The sequence below is a fragment of the Epinephelus fuscoguttatus genome, linkage group LG3 (assembly GCF_011397635.1).
Source record: "Epinephelus fuscoguttatus linkage group LG3, E.fuscoguttatus.final_Chr_v1".
Lineage (NCBI taxonomy): Eukaryota > Metazoa > Chordata > Actinopteri > Perciformes > Serranidae > Epinephelus > Epinephelus fuscoguttatus.
Window position 1 is genome coordinate 23,978,982 of NC_064754.1, and position 21,179 is coordinate 24,000,160.

General features: G+C 40.4%; 1 long non-coding RNA gene across 1 annotated transcript in view; it reads left to right on the forward strand.

Annotated features, from left to right (window-relative positions):
- LOC125885599 (uncharacterized) overlaps positions 1–20,194 on the forward strand; it is a 136,004-nt gene extending 115,810 nt beyond the window's left edge. The window contains exons 2-3 of the long non-coding RNA XR_007448916.1: positions 19,734–19,893; positions 20,034–20,194. This is a non-coding gene — a long non-coding RNA (uncharacterized LOC125885599). The remainder of the gene's footprint in view (positions 1–19,733; positions 19,894–20,033) is intronic.
- The last annotated feature ends 985 nt before the right edge of the window (positions 20,195–21,179 follow it).

Genomic DNA, 21,179 nt, shown 5'->3' on the forward strand with positions numbered 1-21,179 from the left:
AACAGCACTCTCACTGCCTACTGTCAAAGAAGATGAAGATATTCAGCACTCAGCTGGCCACCGTCCTCAGCTTGTTTTTCTTGTCTGCCTGGAACTCTCCATAACAACTCTGTAATCTCAACTGTACACCCAAACATCCAGGGTGTCTGAGGGTCCTTATAGTCTTAAAATGTGTTGAATTCAGTTCATAAAAGTCATGACTTCAGAGTCATTAAATATTATTAAATTCAAAATTTAGAGGTCTAAATTGCCACGAATAGTTCATCTAACTTTATTTCTCCCTTTTTGGTTTATTTTTGTCAAAACAAGTTAATTTCTTCTGCATTGGAGTTCACGCCCCTCCCTCTGAGCCTAGACTTTTTACTTAATACTTGCACAAACCTGTTCGTAAAATGTATCCCAATCTAACTCTAACTCACTCAAATAACCAATGTTCTCTGTGCATGGTCCCTGATAAAAAATAAACGAAATATTCCTACATAAAACCTACCCTAATCGACTCACAGTTATGCCAATTGAAACAGATTTGGCTGTTCAATGCAAATATTTGACGAATTGTCCTTTCAGTTATAGAGAGTTTGAGAGTTTAAACCAGGATCATCAAGACGTTCAGTGTGACAGTGACGTTTGCGTAATATAGTAAACAAGCTAACTGTGCTAACAACGGATTGGAAATATGCAACAACAAGTTGCTGTGAGCTCTAAATTTACCACTTCTGTGCAGAAGGCAGGAGACAATGTTATGTCAGAGCCTGACAGCGTAAAGTCTGTCCTCCTCCAGACAGCTGCCTCTGTGTCCGCAGCTGTCTGTGCCAAAGAGCAGTGTGAAGGTGAGGAGTAGTCACTCTGCAGCAAAATCTGGCGACCAAAATGTCTAATGAATTGAATCTCCAACTTTCTGGGGGCAGCCCTGCTACTTACCTTTATACTTACCTGCAATGCTTGAATAAGAAATAGATGATTTGTCCAAAAATCAATCTCAAATTTGGTGAAAGTTATCCTGAAAATGTCATAAAAAGCACTAAATTTAAGTGTCTTACACCTGTAGACACCTTGGAAGACAGGCATGAATCTTCTTTTTCAGTTTTAGTTCAACAATCAGCAGCTCACAGGGAAAAAGCGTGAACTGTCATTACAATAAGTTGTATCAAATGTATCAAAGTGTAAATTTAGTTAAGAAATCAATCATTCACAGATGGAGTCAGTTTTTTATCTCTTTTCAATTCAGGCTTTAGATGTTGCTGATTTCCCAGAAAGAAAGCCTGAAGTTATGTCACCATGAAACCCTTAATGTTGATACTATAAATGTACTTCCTGAAAGCACTCTGTCCTGCGACAGGACATCCTAACCTTTAGCTGAGGACGTCACACAGTGTTGGAAGAGTGAGATAAATTTGTAAACATGATAAAACACAGCGTGATAAAAGATCTTAGGGCCCTACATAGCTGCATTTGTGCAGAAAAAGTGCATTTGGTCCCATCTGATGTGTGTATTGACCTTCGGTGTCCTTTACTGGTCTCTGTTAGAGGCTTTAGAGAACACGCTCTGTGTGTCGCTGGAGAGAAACGCTGATCTTCTGCATGAGCGGAGATGGTTATGCAATGGTCTCACCACAGCAGGTGCGACACACTGACAGTGGCGTGTTGTGAGAAGTGAGGAGGGAGAGGCGGACAGCCAGGGCTATTTTTAAAGCCACTATCGGAGCCATCGGTAAGGTCGGCACGGATGTAGCATCTTTCTGCGTGCCTGCTGACTTCTAGGAGGGTTGTCTAAGTTTTCTATGCACCACTGTGGTTTTAGTTGTGAGCTCGGATGATGAAAATAAAATGCATATAGATGAATATTTGAAAAGGACTGTGCTGCACTGAAAAGGGACGTGCAGGGCCGGATCTGTCAGGGATGGACTACTTTAAAGTTTTAAGTGGTGCTCTGAAAAGATGAACAAGATTATTCTGGCTATAATACTGTGCTGCAGACTTCTTGTTTTTTTGAAGATGCTACGTAGCAGATACTCAGGGACATTTGTTCCAGCCATACCATCTTCCCAGCAGGATTATTTAGTGTATTAGGACTATCAAGCATCTGTACGTGCTGCATGTATTCATCCTCTTTCACTATAGCCACAAGCAAATCAAGCATCTCACTGAGTTATGAGAATTAAACTTTCCTTTTGTACAACACAGCAGCTGATTTACTCCTGTATCAATGTTAAGAGCCAGTAGCAACTCTGAGCATCCAGCATGAAATATCATGATCAGTTACTCAGTGGGTGTATCTATGCACCATTGGCTCCTCTATCTGAGCCCAGCTTTAGTTAATCTAACCTCAGCTACCTCATGCATTGCGAGCAGGCAACTGTGGCTAAGGACCCACTACTTTACACCCAGCACCGAATTCAATTAACTGCCCAACTGGAAAATGAGTGTTTGGGGAAATAAAGCACAGAACAAGGAGACAAAGAAATGGGAGCATTACTATAGATGATGTGGTTGTGCACATTTGTTATGATTTGCTGGAGCACAGCAGCGGGCAGAGTAAATGTTTTGCAACAGGAGGTGTTCAGGGCATTCGGTTATAATGTGGAAAGCTGGAGAACAACATAATAGAGTTCAATATGAGAATGGAAATACCTGCTCTATATGTTGCCCAACTCTCAACAAAACAACAAAATAAGAGATTAAAACAAAGAGATGAAAAATTGTGTTGAGTCGATGCCTCTAGGCAGCAATATGTTCGGTTTAATAAGATTGTTGTATCTCATTAGGATATTATGCATCCAGGAACACTGCCAAACAAAAAGAGAACATTTTGAGTAACACAAATGAATCACCAGATGGGTTACAACAAGCTTCTCTCTAGATATAAAGTTCTCTGGTATCTACAGGGAAGCAAGTGTAGCAGTGCTGCTGTCAGTTTATTGATCAAAAATACTGTATGTAATAAGATTTATACTGGACATGGAAAAAGAAGCATCCTCAAATTTGTTGAAATTGTCTATATTGCTGATTCTCTTAAATAGTTTGCTGCTGCTAATTGAACTCCTAATGTGTGTGTATTTATGTATAATTTTCAACAAAATAATATCATATTTTAACCATGTAACCAAATTCTATTCTATATTATTACAAGCAGTATCAGGTGACACACCTACAGCTTTCCAATACACATTAAATGTGTTTCCTGTCACTTAAGCTACTGTTTTCCTGTTAATCAGACAACCAGCTCCATTAACAATTGCTTCTCCTCACATAACCAAATTTGGCCAGAATCGTGCCAGATCAGCTGAATTAGCTGAAGCCACATCAGTCTATATCCAGTCATGCACACCATATGTTATGCAATAAGAGTTTATGCCAGGTCATTTTGTTTTATTTCTATCTTCCTGTGAATTACACTGTACATTAAAAAAAGATTAATACCGGAGTCAAACTCCTTGCATGTGTTCACATACTTGGCCAATGAGGCTGATTCTGATTCTGAGATTAAAGGAGCACTTCACTCAGTGCATGCCTTCACGATGAACAAAGAATCCAAAAAGATCATTCATGATGAATTTAAGTAAATTTCACGTTTCACAACAGCAACACTATACGTAAAAGTCAGTTTACAAACTCTCACACAACTCGTGCATTGTTATCCAAGTCTCATCTATCCAGCAGTATGCTTGGTAAAACACATATTTATTTATTTACCTTTATTTAACCAGGTGAGTCAGTTGAGAACAGTTTCTCATTTACAATGAAGACCTGGGCAAGAGGCAGCACAGAGAGTCAGACACATTCAATCACAGTGAAACAATCATTTGGACACAGTATATAAAAAAACACAACACATAACAAAAGTATGAGCTAAAAGTGGTAGCGCTGGTTCTGGGAAATTAAAAACATGTGTAACGATCACAGATTATTGTTGGGAGTGTGTTTTGGAAAGAGGAGAATGAGATGACTGTGTTAAGTTTAAGGTTTTGCTGCAAATTGAAATGATTGACGGCCAAAGGAGGTGCGGGCTTTTGGAATGACCAGGTTAATGTAACTGCTGGAGCGTAGGTTACGGTTGATGTTGCTGATACGGAGTAGTGAGCTGAGATGTGAAGGCATGTTTCCAGTGATGGTCTTGTAGATGAAGTGATACCAGTGGATCAGTCTACGGGAGTGAAGTGATGGCCAGTTGACAAGTGAGTACAGGTTACAGTGATGGGTGTTAAAAGGAGCACCTGTAACAAAGCGGATGGCGGTGTGTTAGATGACGTCCAGTTCATTGAGAAGAGCTTTGGAGGCAGACCTATGCAACTTTACTGTTTAAATTTCTTGGGCACCTGGGCAAGCTTGTGCATTTTAGCTCTGCTCGTGCAGTCCATTGGGCAGACTTTAATAACACGTGCTTGCCCAGGTGTACTGCTCATCTGTGGATGTGACTGTTTATGTTAAAGTGTTTCAAATAGTAAGGTTTTAGTGAAAATGCATGTGTTTGGGTTGTACTGAGCATTCAGCTGGATAAATGAGACTTGGATTATACTGCACAAGTTGTGTGAGAATTTGTAAATGAATATTTTGATGTCTTGCTGTGAAACGTGCCCCCCTTTTACTTCAATTCATCAAGAATTTTCTCTGTTTTTGGATTCTTCACTCATGGTGAAGGTATGCGAGAAGTTTTTCAATGTAACACAGGTGAGTAATTGACATACAGTATTCATTTTACCATGATATTGTATTTGAACACAAACTTTAAAAAGTAAGTCTAAACTGAGACTAATCAAAAGCTGGGTACAACTGTACAGGTGGAAATGAAAAATTGAAATGCATCAGGAGGTTTTAACTGTGGCTACATGTCAGAGGAGCTTACTGGGTCTTATTGCATGTTTTTTCTTTAAAGAGTAAGTCTACACCAGAGCTGCACTGACCCAGCATCACAGCTGGGTTGGGTTTGGTGCACTCTGAAGTACCTGTGACCACACCCAGCTGTGATGTAGCACGGTACTATGATACCACGCTGCACAGGTTGTGGAAGAAGCATGTTGTCAGTCACCATGAGTCGGCAGGCAAAGGCATGTTGTTCAACTGGGTGGAGTTGCTGTTCAAAAACAGGAGGTTGTAATGGAATGAGGCCCATATGAATGTAAAGTTTATCTGAAGTGTCTCATTGGTGCATATTGCATCATGTTTTTTTTAAAAAGGAGGTTTTGCATGCAACAGGAGGAGGTCCAGATGATTATACAGTTTTGTAAATAGGAGAAAGTTATTGACAAAGCTCTCTTGGACAACTTGCAAACACTTTTGAGACAACTCCAAACTTCAGCTCGTCAGTTTCTCTCCGCTGCATCTCAGGGAAGATGCCAGGCTTCAATATCAGATCGTGAGGTAAAAATAACACCTGTGCAACATCAGTCAAGCTTTATTTTTCACTGCACAACGAATCAGTTGAAAGGCGGATGAACCTTGTCAGATTTCTGACTATTTGTAGCTCATTTGTTTACAAATTCACAAATGTGAATAATGGGAAGCTGCTTTGGCTTCTACCAGCTCCTTGTCTTGTTATGTGCTGATATTTGTTTTGGAGCAGGATCTAGCTGCCTATCAATTGATCTGACGATTATTTGTAGCCTATAAGGCTATGTCAGAAATTAGCGAGAAATACCCATAACAATTTCCAAAAGCTTCAAACCTAAAATTTTTCAGTTTACTATCACATGGGAGAAAAACAAGCAGGAAACACTTGCAATTAAGACGCTGAAACTTAGGAGTGTTTGCAAATTTTGCATAGAAAAATGACTAGCAATTAATCAATTATTAAAATAGTTATCCATTATTTTCTGGCCATCAGCTAATGTATTAATTGACTGCTTGTTTCAGCTCTAACTCACATCTCTACTGCAGAGTTAGAGAGTCTGTTCTACTGATCCTCCTTTATAAACTCATTCCCACTTCAGACAGCTAAACTCACAGAACACCCTACAGCTATTAATTAAAAGACACACCTTAGAGACAGTAAACAAGCTCTGTCCTGACAGTTCAAGTGACGTACATTAACCACTGTAGGAGACAGTCGACCACATCAGTGCCTGCAGGTGCCCCACTCTCTCTTCCTGTATCTCTTAGCAGGTTTTATCTTGTAGAGAAGTGGTAATGAAACAGAAGTGCAGTCGTTTAGAGAAAAGCTGTTGATAGTAACACTAAAAAACCTGCGACACGATTCCTCTGAGGGCTGTCTGACAGTCGCCACAAGCTGGGGACAAACAGTTGTAAAGGATGCTCATGAGCAGAAATGCACTCAGAAATCGAAATGCTTTTTCCTTCCCAGCCTTGTATGTGTTTTCCTCTCCTAAACCTCCGAGTTTTAGAAGGGCAACCAACTGTGGGCTTTTCATTGTAACCTTGTGGGACGATAATGCCTCTATTTCATCTGAACACTTCAGAAAATCTGAAAATCTCCCTCCCTCTTAAGTCTGTCTCTCTCTCCCTTCTTTCTTATCTGTCTTATTGCCCTCATGGTTGACCAAAAGAAAATCTCCTACTGCCAGAGGAACCATCCTAGCTTGTCCCAAAGCAATTACAAGCCTGGCTATTTCTTACCCTCAGCTAAACATATTGCAGACTGATATTGCATGACTTCCTTCTCCTACCTCTTCTAACCAAAGATAACAGTGAAAAGTACACTCATACTGCAGTGAAATTGTCTGGGGAACTTCTCAAAGACTTCGCCTCTGAAGTTAAGCCTTTGGAAAACCTCCCTTTGATTGCAGTTTGAAATTAAGAGGCCTAACTGCAGTCTGTGTGGACAATAAGAAGAAAATCAGGCCGTGCTAGTAATGGGAAAGTTAATAGGATTACAGAAGAGACTATAACAACTTTCAAACATACACTTTATTACTTAAATGTGCAGGTAATTTTGTTGTCCTTTTGCATAAGTACCTGAGTCAGTTTTACAAAGTCAGGCATCATGTAACACTGCCGACACAGCACAAGTCTGAACTGAATGCTGTCACGCCAACAACAGCATAGGGTTGAGTAAACAGAGGTCTAAGAGGAGCACTGTCATAAATCTATCACCTAATCATCATCTTTTATCCACAAGAGATGAAATCAGTTTGTAATAAGCCACAAAATACTGTGAATTGGAGTGTCTTCTCATGACAGGACAGTGTACAAAAGTAAGCTTTCATTGGTCTACCCAGTGGCCTAGGAGTTAGGCGTCGACCACAAACCATATATAAAATTACTCCTCCACAAAAAGGTTTTCTGGCTACAGTGCAGAGACAGAGTATAATCCAGAGATAAAACACTACAAAAGTCCACCAGGGTTCTTAGAGCTTAAGGCAAGTTAGATTTAAGCTTTTGTAAGACGTTTTTTAACGCCACTGGGAATTAAATTTAAGACCAGATTTACAGTAACTAAAATAGAAAAAAAGAAAATGAACTGACATCACTTCAATCAGGAGAGACTCATTCTGAGAGGGAAGAATATTTATTTACATGTGCACATACTGTAAGTATGAGAAAGGTGAAAAGTCTTTGGCAATTAGACCCCATTGTGACGTCATCTATTCCAGGAGGGTGGCAAAGACTTAGTAGATTAGGGATTTTGATGCGCTGGTCCTGGGCTCTGGAGAAGGTGACTGGAGGTCAATGGGGTGGAGGTGGACGTGACGCTTCCATCTAAAATTTCAGCTGAGAGAATTACAGAGGACAGCAGATTTAAAGTTAGGCAACAGCAATATGAATGGCTGAAGGAGACGGTGGCAAAGTGTGATTGGCTAACCTGGAGAGGGAACACCCATAGTCAGCTGATTGGTGGAAGTGGTGGGAGTGGGATAGAGAGAGAATTGTGAGTGGATATAGCATAAAGAAAGTCTTCCTGATTGAAGTTACGCTGAGCTTAGTTTATTTAGGTTTAGGAACAATTTACCCAAATGTTTATGGTAACATAAAACATGACTTTATTGTCTTGTGGTGGCAATGAGGGTAAAACAGAACTGGGAAATACCTGGCGTTGGTTGACTGGTTTTTATTGGTGATTTTGTGTTTTTCACTCTACATGTGGGATTTCACTGCCTTAATTCCCATCATGCAGAGTTTGAAAACTTTGTGCATAAAATACACTGAGCCTGGTATGCATTGCCTTGCACAGGTTTCAGCCATGCTGAAAAATCTCTTTTTGTGTGTCTTTGTGCCTTTATTTGATAGGACAGCTATGGTGTGAAAGGGAAGAGAGAAGGGGAATGACATGCAGCAAAGGGCCGTGGGTTAAAATTGAACCCCTGGCTGGTGTGGCAAGGACACAGCCTTTGTACATGGGGTGCCTGCTCTACCAGATGAGCTAGTGGGTGCCTCATGCTGCCAAGTCTTGGTTAAATAGCCAATTTTCATTGAATTATTACTTCCCTATGCCCTTCAGGGTACTGTCACGTCTAGCACAGCAGACAGTGGATCCTCTGCTCTGAGGATCCTGGCTGCAAATAAATTGAGTGCTGTTGGTTCTGCTGTCCTGATCTGTGTGACGTTAATTTCAGAAACAATCGCTAAATTAGATTTTAAAAATGGATTCTACGAGTTATTTTAAAATTTTACTATTGTGGGGCTGCAGCTATCAGTTATTTTAACAATCAAGTGTTCTACCAATTAATCCAGTAATTTGATAAGAAATACTTCTGCTTTGTTTAAGTGCAATAGTAAATATATTAAAGAGAAAATAAGACAGGTCTCTGAAATGAACAGCTACTGTAATTGGTTTTCTTTTTCAAATAAAATCAACATTTTATTGCTGTGAAACAGCTTTGTGTCACCGCAGTTTGTGCAAATTCGCTGGTGGGGGTCCCTGTGTTTCCCGTCATGTGGCAGACTTTAGCTGGTGGCTGAGCAGGGAGCTCCAGGTGCTGACAGCCCAGAGGGAGGCTAACATTAATGATACCTTCTGTCGGGTCTGCTCCATTGACGAGATGCTTTCTCTTGAGGTGCTGAAATATTGACATGATGTTATTATGGTAGGCTAGTTTGGTTTAACCACAGACTCACTGCACAGAGTTTTTGTTTTGTTTCGCCTTTAAATTATCCCAAACTTTGGATGCTTCCTGTCGTCTCTTCTCTTCGCCCCTTGCTATTTTCTCTCTCCTCTGTCATTTTGCAATCGGAGTCATCAAATCATGTATGTATGATTTTGAGGAGACTTCTGCAGGTCACATGTACACAGTGTAAACACATTGTGCAACAGACATAATCATTCATGGAAAACACAGTGTGCTGGATAGTTATATGGATTGAATGAAGCTTCGATGCAGATAATTTGCATCAATTATTTTCAGTTTCATCCCTAAATGCAATGTCAGAACAATAAATGATTAATTAAATCCTACTTCCCATGTTTTTTTCCTGCAGTGTAAAAACAACAGACAAAAAAAACTGTCTGTCAGTCTCCCTAAATTCTAATTTTGGTGTCATCCACGCTAATTAGTATGAATATCCAGCAGACGACCTCACATATAACATGAGAGCAAATACAGTAGGAATTAAACAAGAGTCACATCGTTATATCTTTTTATTTTTAACCATGATTTGGCGCTGTTTGACTTCATTAAGTAGACACCAGAAGACTAAAATCTATCTAATTAGGAAATGTATTACATATATAGGTTTGAGAAGAGAAGGGGGAGAGTGTCCCTCAAGTTCATGTTGGTCAGTTAAATAACAGAAAAACTTTTTTTTTTTCTTCTAACTGCAAGATAAGTTTTGAAATCCACCGGTGATGCTGACTGTGACAGAACTCTCCCTCCTACGTACCAGGTGCCAAATATCATGCAAGCATCGCAGCTCTATTCATAATAATCTTCTAACATTTGACTACAGCCATTATAGAGCAGTTATATAAGGGAGACCTTTCAATATGAAAACTGAAAGCCATAACAGATACACAACACCAGCAGTGTCACTTATTCTGTGGCTGAAAATGGTTCATTTCACTGTTGGAATGTGCTGAAACATCCTTTGGCACAAACAAACAGACAGTGAAAGACAGTGTACCCTGCTGTTCATTACAAACTGCGTATGAAATTCACGTGAAGGTCAGCTGACGTCAGATTTATTTTCTCAGTGACAAAACAAACGCACTGTTTTTCTTGCCACCAGGTGCTGGCTTATTGCTCAGGAAGACAGTTTTCCCCAGGGAGGGGGGGGAACCAGGTCAGCCGCCGTGCCAAGCCTGAGAGTATGAAAATGGAGGTGACAGGATGTTGATGAGGAGGCCCGAAGCGTTACCTCCAACCGCCGTGCCCTGGAGTGCTCCACTCTGCCAGCCGGTAATGAACCTGTGAGGCTGCGCTCTGCTCACCTGTCACCCAGTCACCCAGTCATTCTTTACCAACCGCATAGAGAAACAGAAGCAGTGTTCAGTATTCAGCATTAAGCATCAGACGTGTTGTCTGTCTGCAGACAAACAACAACACATTTCATATGCTACCTGGGTCGGCCTAACTGGTTATATGAAGTGCATGAATTTTAAAATAACAGTCGGGAAATACAGAGTCAGTCAAGAGTACAAAACAGTTGAGTGAGTGAGAGGCAAAGTGAGGAAAGCAGTAGAGGGATGCAGCAGGAAAGTAAGAGCAAAGGGTGCAAATATACGAAGAAGCTGCAGGTGGGAGTTGATAGAGGTAGATGAGGTGTGTGTATGTGTGTGTGTGTGTGTGTGTGTGTGTGTGCGTGCGCTCTCCTGTGTCACCCCTCTGAGGTCTTGTGCCCAGCAGACTGGATCTCTCTCCTTCCTCAATCCCTCAGACCCACTGATGGAGAACACAACCTCGATATGTAAGCTGACAGAGGATTTTCACTCTCACTCCATCTTTCTTCCTCCATATTCTCTCTCTTTTTCATTCCACTTTTTTTTTTTGGTGAGCCATAAAACCTTAAATAATTCCCATTGAGTGGCAAAGAAGGGGAGGTTATTTCGGGTGCCCAGGGTTCTGGAAGTAAAAGTCATATTCATTCCCTCGCATAAATAATGTTAGGTGACTGGCAGTTGGAGCGCTTCCAAAGCTCGGATGGACATAAAACTCTTCTGGTTGAGTCATCAGTAAAAATTTGAGCAGCTGTGTCAGAAAATATCTGGTTCTTTGATAAAAAGTTAAAGGTACAACCTTCTGTATGCACAAACACAAAGAGAGAAGTCAGGTATTCAAACAAGTCCGCCAAACTGAACAACAAAAATTCTTGCTATTGCCAAGTGTTTTCTGACACTGTGACCTGATCAACACAACATGTTCTCTAGTGCAAGGTATTTGTACATCAGGGGGGAGCTCTTTGTCTCTGTTCAGTCATGATCATTGGCTTTAAATGAGAATAACTTCTGAAAAGAGCAACCACTAACAACTATATTGATAATCAAAGGAAAGTGGCATTTTGTTATTTCCAGCATTTTATTTCACCAACAAAATTTGTTCCTCATTGATACGCTGCTAAACCTGGCTCGTGAAACCTCATCATCCAAGGCTAACAAGCGTAACGTAGTGCCTCTCCCTACGTGTTGCATTAGACATGAGAAATGTGCCTGGACTTCTCTGGGTGACTGTGACCTCTCTTATCTGGGGGGGTGCGTGTGGTTGACTCACCACCAGGCCACTGCTCTTGCTCCTCACGACCAGCTCGCTCAGACCGGAGAGCTCCGCTGGACACCCCTCAGGTGCCGTTCCATTGGACCACTCAGCTGGCTAGCTCACTCTTCTTTGTGGTTGTTCAGAGTGAATGTGTATTTACATGGATAATATGTGGTGTCAAACGCTTTCCGGCGTCTCCATCATGGTGTGTCCGCTCAGCCCAAGGGCCTCTCCAGCTCTCCCTCCAGGTGTGGCTAACAACGGCTAATGTGTCATTACCACCAACCCCCAAGTGTGGCGTCAGTGTTGACCCTGCCTCCGACCACCTGCCTAAACCACACCCACAAGACACTCATTACACTACCAATAAAGCAATCATAACACTCATCTTATTGTACAATGCTCTTTAAAACAACTTGCAAGTGAAACATAAAAGCAAATCTATGCTACATCAAGAGTAAGTAGCTGCAGACCAGGCCACTTAAAAAAAATTAAATTAAGTAATAATAATAGCGGTGCAGCTATGCACTGAGAATGAAAGGAATACATAGCTAATATATATTTGATCCGATATAGCTCTGTTGTAAAGAAACAAAGGCTTCACTTTAGACCGTCTCTGACTAATGGTCTGAAATATTCCTAAAACTCCACGTTACCTTACCTGGTCGTTAAATCTGCCATCTTTGGCAATGATGCTTCGGCAGGTTCTACTAGGCAAACCTTGTTACAACTTTTACTTCCTCTAGATCTTCAAGCTTGATCGTCTTCTTGTCTTCTCGGTGTTCAGATTAGCTGAACATAAATTACATTTTGTAAAGATATGTACATTTGTATTAGAGGTTAAAGAAAAATGTAAAAAGGGCCTATTTGCACATTGGGAAACATTATATTTTAAATGAAGATACTGAAATAGGGCTGCACGGTGGTGTGGTGGTTAGCACTCTCGCCTCACAGCAAGAGGGTTGCCGGTTCGATCCCGGGCGTGGGAGCCCTTCTGTGTGGAGTTTGCATGTTCTCCCTGTGTCAGCGTGGGTTCTCTCCGGGCACTCCGGCTTCCTCCCACAGTCCAAAGACATGCAGATTGGGGACTAGGTTAATTGGTGACTCTAAATTGTCCGTAGGTGTGAATGTGAGCGTGAATGGTTGTCTGTCTCTATGTGTCAGCCCTGCGATAGTCTGGCGACCTGTCCAGGGTGTACCCTGCCTCTCGCCCGATGTAGCTGGGATAGGCTCCAGCCCCCCCGCGACCCTCAAGAGGATGAAGATGAAGATACTGAAATAATAAATTAATTGCCAAAGACTTTTTTGAAAAGTTCATTTTTTATCATTTTTATTTTAAATTTAAAAAGTTTGTCTTTAACCATTGAGCACTCCACTGTCCAGATTTATGTCCATTTTGATGGACAAATCCACGATTACGGGTTGATCTGAAAATTAATTAAAAGACAAAAATATCTTCCTTCTGTTTTCTGTCCATTTTGTGATGGATCAGTGTAGCTGGGCTTTAGAATAGCTTCACCAGGGGCCCAGCACCTACATTAATGCAATTGATACAAATCTGCCAGACACAGCAGTTACTTTTTGCTTTTATATGGGGAAGAGTGGGATGAGTGGACCAAAACTACAACAGTTATTATTTGCATGGCTATAAAGAGGTCCTCGTTAGTAAAACAAACATAAATCATTGTAGATATTTCACCAAGCTACCGTTTTCTTTTTTAGGTATTATAAGTTTTTGGACATTTAATGCCTTTGTTAGACAGTTAACAGAAATGAGGGAGAGAAAGATGGAAGGACTGAGATTTCTCTTGTGGACAGTCTCGGCATTTCTGTAAAAAAAGAAAATCCAGTTACTGAGCTTAAATTGTGTTGAGCTGGCTGCTAATGGCGAGCTTAAGCTAAAGATAAGGCTTTGTGGAAACCTGATGAAACACTCAGCAGCTTAAATTAATTCCCCTTTAGAGTTTTAGTCAGTTTTGTTTGAAATTAACAACTGTGATGTGATGTTGGGTTCACAGCTGTGATAATGAAACATTATGAATATGCTAGAGGTCCGAATTACACTTCAGACTTACTTCTTCATAGTAGTGACAGTGGCTGAGGCTCATGGGTCTGTGACTCGTGGTACCTAGAGACGCTGACAGAAAAAATACATACATTTTAAATGTCACCCTGTACCAGTAGTTCGGTTTTATCTTATTTATGCTAAATGTATGTCAAAAAATATTTTTGAGAATTTTTGTAGCAAAATGTCTGTAAAAGTTTAAACATTTTCAATGTCTCATCTTGCACTCTGATAAGTATACTTAAATTTATTTGACCTTAGGTGACTTGGGAAAACTATCTAACCTCACCTGTCATATAAAATGACACTTGACTGTTGTGGGTCATAGTGGTAAGCAGGGTGATATCATAGCAGGAGGTGCATGATTGTACCTCAAGAACGTGGTGTTTTCAAAGAATGTTTTTGTTGTCTAAGTAGTTTAGTCAAATCTGAATGATTAGTTTCAGTCCCTTTTGGAATTATTCCGGACCTATGTATTCACGATTCCCCAGGAAATGTGTCACATTACAGAACCTAAAGAAGCTCTCGCTGTCATTTGAATATAATTATTTATGAAGCCCAATATTACAAGTCACAATTTGCCTCAGAGGGCTTTACAGCATACGACATCCCTCTGTCCTTGGACCCTCGCAGCAGATAAGGAAAAACTCCCCAAAAAACCCTTTAATGGGGAAAAAAATGGAATTCATATGACAAACTAATACATAAAGAGAGCCATTATAAGCTGTCTACCACACCAAACAAAAGACATGGTTTCTCAAAAGCCAGACACAACATACACCTGTAATATTGTTAAATTATTCAGGAGAGTCCTGTGATTAATGCTGAGTAAATCATTAAGACACATTTTCAATGTGGCACAGTGGTTAGTACTTCTTCTTCCATTTATCAGCTCTACTCTCCTCTTTCTCTCTGTGTCCTTTTAACCTCATCGACAACAAAATCTCATCTGTTTGAATAAAGTAGGTAATTGAGCAGAAATCACACTGACTAAGCCAGAATTTCAGTTTTTCCACATCTTGCTCCGTCGTTCTTTTGTATTTCAACACCAGACTCTCATATTTGCAGTATTAGTATCAAGGTCTGCTTGAAGCCACATTACTTTATCAGCATGGTTGCTCCTGGCAGCACTTTCACCCACCGTGAAGCAATTGATGAAGGACTGTGCACAGAAAGCAACTTTTGGCATGGGTGGAAATATTTGCCTTTTCATAAAGCATTTTGTCCAGACAAAGTGAAATGGAATATAAATTAACAAACACTCTGAGTTGCAAAATACGACCGTGAGGTGATTTAGTTTCGTCTCGAGATCAGTCCAGTTCACCGTCTGTGATTTACCATGGCACTATATCTGTACTCCATCAACTCGGATAATTGAAACGTATTTTAATTAAAATATTATCCATCAATCAAAGGAAATCCATCCGACAATAAATTTGATGGAATACCATTGTGGGATATTAGTGTCTTTCACTGAGGTTGTGTGTTGTAAATAACATTACACTGTGTTGTAATTCCTGGACTGTTTTGACAAAATTCAAATTAAGGTCTCAGCAATGCAAAGGTGTCGTGTAATATATTGCGACCACTATATTAAGAGCTAACACAGCAGCATCTTTAGAAAAGACAGGGACTCTAGCTCAGGGCCGCAGAGGCTCCCCATGGCAATATGTGGCTCTGAAATGGAAAACAATACATGTATTGGGAGCTGGGCCAGGCAGCGGGCTCAGTGGAACCAAAGGTCGTTGTCTTTCAATAAATCAGTGGAGGCAATAGCAGGGATTATTGTATAGGCTGGCGGCCACGGTGGAGCTATTACTTATCCCCCTGTCAGTGTATTGGGTCCAGTCATTGTGCTCAGGCCAGCAGCGGGTCACACAGTAGTGGCAGGAAGAGCTTGTGCACATGTGCAAAATGCATGCTTGTGTACAAGTACAAATAGGACGAAACAGTCTATTACCACTGTGGATATTTGCAGTGTTCGGTGTGTGTGTGTGTGTGTGAGTCACGTCAGTTTGCTGCAGTTCCTCCTGACCTTATAAGGCCACGCAGCTAATCTGCAGTCAGCCTGTAGTGTCATTAGTTCTGTCATTTGTCACTCTCCCAGCAGCTCTTACCTTCACATATTCATCAATGGCTGTCTAACAATAGCGCTAGGTGATTTGCAATCATAATGCAATTATGAGGCTGTATTGGTGTGATTAAAATTTAATATTCCACTGCAGGACAAGGCTGCGAGTGGTTGTTTTAAACAAGGCTGACAGCAGAAAAGCCCCAGAGACAACGTTGTTGCACGTCTGACTGGATGGAGGAGAAGTCGTCACAGGAGAGAGGGAATTAATGACGGGGCAGCTGTAGTGTTGAGGGGGTATTAACCTACAAGAGGGGCAGTTGTCGTCCAATATCTCGGCTCCCCGTGCTCGCGCCCACTTCGTGTAAACTGTCCTTTATGAGGATCTGCACCATGAAGCTGTGAAGTCAAGGTCACTCCTGCTACATCAGATTGATTCAGGACCAATAAAACCAAACACCCGAGTGCCCCGGTGCTGAACTGAGAGGCAGAACATGATTTGTTTTCCACTTGCCAATTTTCAAGACCATTCAAAGCCCACTGGACACTACCAACAATATATTTATTATAAACTATGGCACTCAAACAGCACTCTGCTGATATGCAGCACCTGCACCTACAGGTTTTCTTCTTCGCTGTGTTATTACAGATTGGTTCACCTACCGGAACTAAGTTCAATATTACTTTTGATCTGCACGTACACTTCAGTTTGTTACTGTTTCTATAATGATGATTCTATTTTAAAATCTCATTGTTGGTACTGAAGTGATTGGTAAATCAATTGTTTAATAACTGACAGAAATAAATTAACAACAATCTGAATTACTGCTAAATTAAACAAATTATTTGCGAAGAAAACTGACAAAAATATTTTGCTTCCATTTCTCAAATGTGAGGATTTGCTGCTTTTCTTTGTTTAATATGATTGTAACTTGAATATTCTGGGGTTTTAGACAGTTGATAAAAGAAAAATCCATGACCTTGGATTTTTGAGATCTTGCAGTGGGAAATCTCACTGCTTTTGAAATTTAAAACATAACCAACAGATTGATTATGATAATAATAACCCTCAGAACATGACTTAATTATACTTACTTGTACAGGATTTTACCAACTTAATTACTGTACTGTATGTGATGTATTATATCATAAAGAGAGGCATATTCCTCTAATTTAAAAATCTTATTCACTTTCAATAATTTATTCATTTCATTAAGTGAAATACCACATAAACACACTTGTTTATCATTAATGAATTAAATTGTAGGCTACCATGCGAAGACTTTAAAGTCAATGAGGCTTATAGACCAGACGTGGAGAGTTAGTTTAATTTGTCTCATGACAAACATTTGGGATCTCCAATAGATAATGGAAAATCCACAGTACAGACATACACAACTCGTCGTCTCTGTAGAGTTGTAAATATGCCAGAGCACAGGCTTACTTACTCACTTGGAAACTTTTAGTAACTTTCCATCACCCATCAGAGTCTCTCAGGTCAAATAGCAACACTCAAAAATGAAACAAAAATTAAGAAATCCTTGTGTAGTGTGTTTTTGCCTACAGACAGCCAACGGTCTGCTACTGACACAACTTCCAGTCTTCTATAAGCACAGCTACAGTCTGCTACGGACCAGTGCCATGGATAGATGAACGAAAGTGAACCTGATGGAGGAGCAGATCCACCAGAGGGACACTAAAATCCAAGATCTCAGCAAGGACAATGATAGTCTCTGTCAGAAGCTCAGAAACCTGCTGCAGAGAACTCCTCCACATCGAGAGAGAGTGGCAGACGAAATACAACATTGTGGAGGAGTTTGCAAAGGATCTGACAGAGAAACACCAAAGCTGGGGGACAAAAGTTAAATAGATGGAGATACAAGTTGAAGAGATGGAGGATGAGAAGAAGGAACTGGAGGAGAAGTTCTTAAAGGGCCTGGCTGAGAAACAACAGGGCTGGGGGATGAAAGTTAAACAAATGGAGGACGAGAAGAAGGAACTTGAGGAGAAGTTCAGAAATGACCTGGCTCAAAAAGAGCAGAGCTGGGGGACAAAAGTGAAACTGATTGATGACGAGAGGAAGGAACTGGAGAAGTTCAGAAATGACTTTTCTCAAAGAGAACAGAGCTGGGGGACAAAGTTAAACCATATGGAGGACGAGAAGACAGAACTGGAGGAGCTCTGTCTGAAAATGAACAAAAAGAGGAGAGGCTTCTTGTTTCGGAGGAGGACTGAAGAGAGACAGACAGAGCTGCAGAAAATGAGAAGCAAAATGTGTGAGAAGGAGATGAAAGAGAAGGAGGAGAAGGCTGAGATGAAGAAGAAGGCACAGGAGGAGAAGACGGAGACAAAAAAGAAGAAGGGTTTTTTCAGCTGGATGCACAAAAAGAAGTGTGGCGATGACAGTGAGGTGGTGGAGGAGGCTGCTGGTTGTTCTGCTCAGGTTGGACAACAATAGTTCCTCTTCCACCCTGCCTCCACCTTCTATCTCAGCCTCTTTCTGAAAGATGCCTTGAAATGTATCATTAAAAACTCACTTTTAAAACACTTAAATTGCAAACTTGTCTTTGAAAACTGTTGACAGTTAGGGCTTTAATTCTTTACTAGAATTAGATCACTGACCAGTGCAGGTAATAGCCCACTAATTAAAACACTGTGTGTTAGTTTTTGAGTCTGTACACAAACAGGAAGCCATGGTGAGTCAACCACCAGAGTACTGTATGATCTATTCAGTGACACTGTACACAATAAAGACAAGAAAAACATGACATAGTGATTAAATAAAACATACAATAACAAAAGAAGCAAACCTCACAGGTTAAAGAAACAAAGACAAAAGCATGTAGGCTGTCAGCTATGTAGTTATAGAAATTGAAAAAGAAATGTGCAGGGCTGGGAGAGCTGTATTAAGTGAGCATGTCTAATTCTGACTTTGTCCTTTTCACGGAGGAGTGGGCAATTGGATTTTCTCTTTATTATGATTTAATAAGAAAGGGATTAAATGCCCAACTTTACAGCAGAAATAAAGACGTTTACCTCCTGGTACAAAAATATTTTGGTCTCATTAGTTAATTTCAGCATTCATGACAACTGTACAGGGGTGAATTTTTATATGACGCACCTGTTTGCATTTTATTAAGGCTTAAAGTTATGCATAATTAGGCGGGCTGCTTTGAGTGACAGGCTGTCTGCAGAGAGCATCCTTGGCTCCTCCGTCAGATCCACCCCTCACTCCTCCACAGTGCCAGCCTCTCACCCAAATATGGTCCCTTCGGGTTCTAAAATACAAGATGGCGTTGGCCCAAATGCTTCAAAACAGGAGTCCACAAATGAATGGGTGATGTGATGGTTATTACGTCCATTATTTTTACAGTGTGTGGAGCAAAGTTGCTGCTGCACTGTTGCTCTCCACCATCTTCAGTTCCAGACATTTATCCACAAAAAATATCAAATTTCAACACAAGCAGAATCCAAAGAAAACTGGTGCAGCCTGCAACATAAACAAAAGTATAAATATATATTGGTAAATATGTTTTTTTTCATTGTTTTTCTACTATTTTTACCTACAGATTAATCCATATTTGCTGCCTTACTGAGTATTTACGGCAGCAGGATGGTGTCGGTGGGATTGCGTCAAAATAAGTGTGTATTAATAGTAATGAAGGAAACTGTCATGTAGTGCCACAGTGTGACTTACCGTTGTGTTTTTAATAGTTTTGGATGTCAGTGGAGCTCTATAGGAAGGAGGTATGTCAGGCTTTGATACACACACACAATCCCTGATGTAAATACATACAGGGTTTTGTGTAGAAAGATATTTTATTCTTCTTGCTGTCTTTCCATGGGTTCTAAAGAATAATTCATTTGTAGGGTCAGAATGTGATTTTGTTCGTAAGTTTTGAAACATTTGCTGTTTTCCAATTGGAAAAAAAGTTTGGGGGTTGTACTTATTCTGTAAACATGGCCTAAAACTGCATCCAAATGCTAGTAAATCCATAATAACCTTGTCTCTCTGCAGGAAATGCGGTGGATATATCTACCTTAGGGAGTTTTTGGCATTGAGGTAGCGCCTCCACTCAACCCAGCAGAGCTGAATCTGGTCCCCGAGGAGATTAAGAGGGCCATCGCTGGGAAACAGACACTGAAAGACATCAGCAGCACCTGGAGCAGCCTCTCCAGTCAGTGAACAGCAGATTGTTGTGTTTTGTTTACCAGAACTAGCCTGGCAAACAAGGACTCTAAACTGGTCCAGTGTAGTATAATCTGGCTTCAGTCCAGTCTGACCTGGTCTCACCTGGTCTCTTTTTCCTGTTTTCAGAGGACAGGCGGGTGGAGTTGTGGATTGTGAGCGGCAGTAAAAACTCCTGCAGCTTCCCTCCATCTTCCATTATCTCCCTCAGCTGAGAGGAGTGCAGGCTGTCCTTCAACAGGAAAGACAATGCAGCTGGGACAGGGACACACTAGAGGTGAAAACAAAAATCAGACATTTTCTATGAAGAAAATCTAAAAATAATGAACTCACATGTACTCATTTATTCAATGTGCATTGTGGTGCTACAGAGATCCCTCAGCCTAGAAATCATATTCTAGATGTAGGGGAATGTGCTTGTTTAGTACAGACACCAGCAAAAATCCAATCATCATCATTTTTATATTTATGTCAGCGAAAATGAAAAGCAGACTTTTCCCAATTGACATTTAATAAGCGATGGATTACTAATGAATAATAATCATTTCTATTTTTATTTCATTGACTGCTTTCCTGCACTTACTTTTAAATAATTATACTAATTAACTTATTGTGTTATATATGACATACTGCATAATAAAAAGAGACAGATTCCTCTAATTTAAAATTCTTATCCACTTCTTGTGAGTAGTTTTAAATAAGTTAAACATCATACAAACACACTTGATAATCTTGCAAACACTAGTTTAGTAGCTTGTTCACTTGACTCATGAGAAACATTTGGCATTTCCAATAAATAATGTAAACCTCACAGGATGCACGCAACTCCTTGTCTGCTACAGCTCTCTATAGATTTAAAATTAGGATTCTGGGTGCTGTAGAGTCGTAAATATGCCCAGCCACAGGCTCACTAACTCATGTGGAAAGTTTTAGTAACTATCCATCACCCAGCAGAGTTACAGTCTGTCACTTCAAACAGCGACACTCCAAAATAAAACAAAATAAAAAATCCTTGTGTCTTCAGTGGTGTCGTAGCACTATAATGAATGTGCCACCAGTTTTTTTTTGTTTTTTTTTTTTTTTACAGTATTAGATACTTAAAAATAGACGCTGTTATTGAATGTTGTCACACCCATCAAAACAAAAACAACCGTGCTCCAGAGCAAGACGTTTCTCCGTAGTACAGTAAGCTATAAAAGAAAATACAGGTTCAAACTGCATCCTGAGGACACACAGTGAGATCTTCTACAAGAACCTCTCATTACTTCTGGAGCA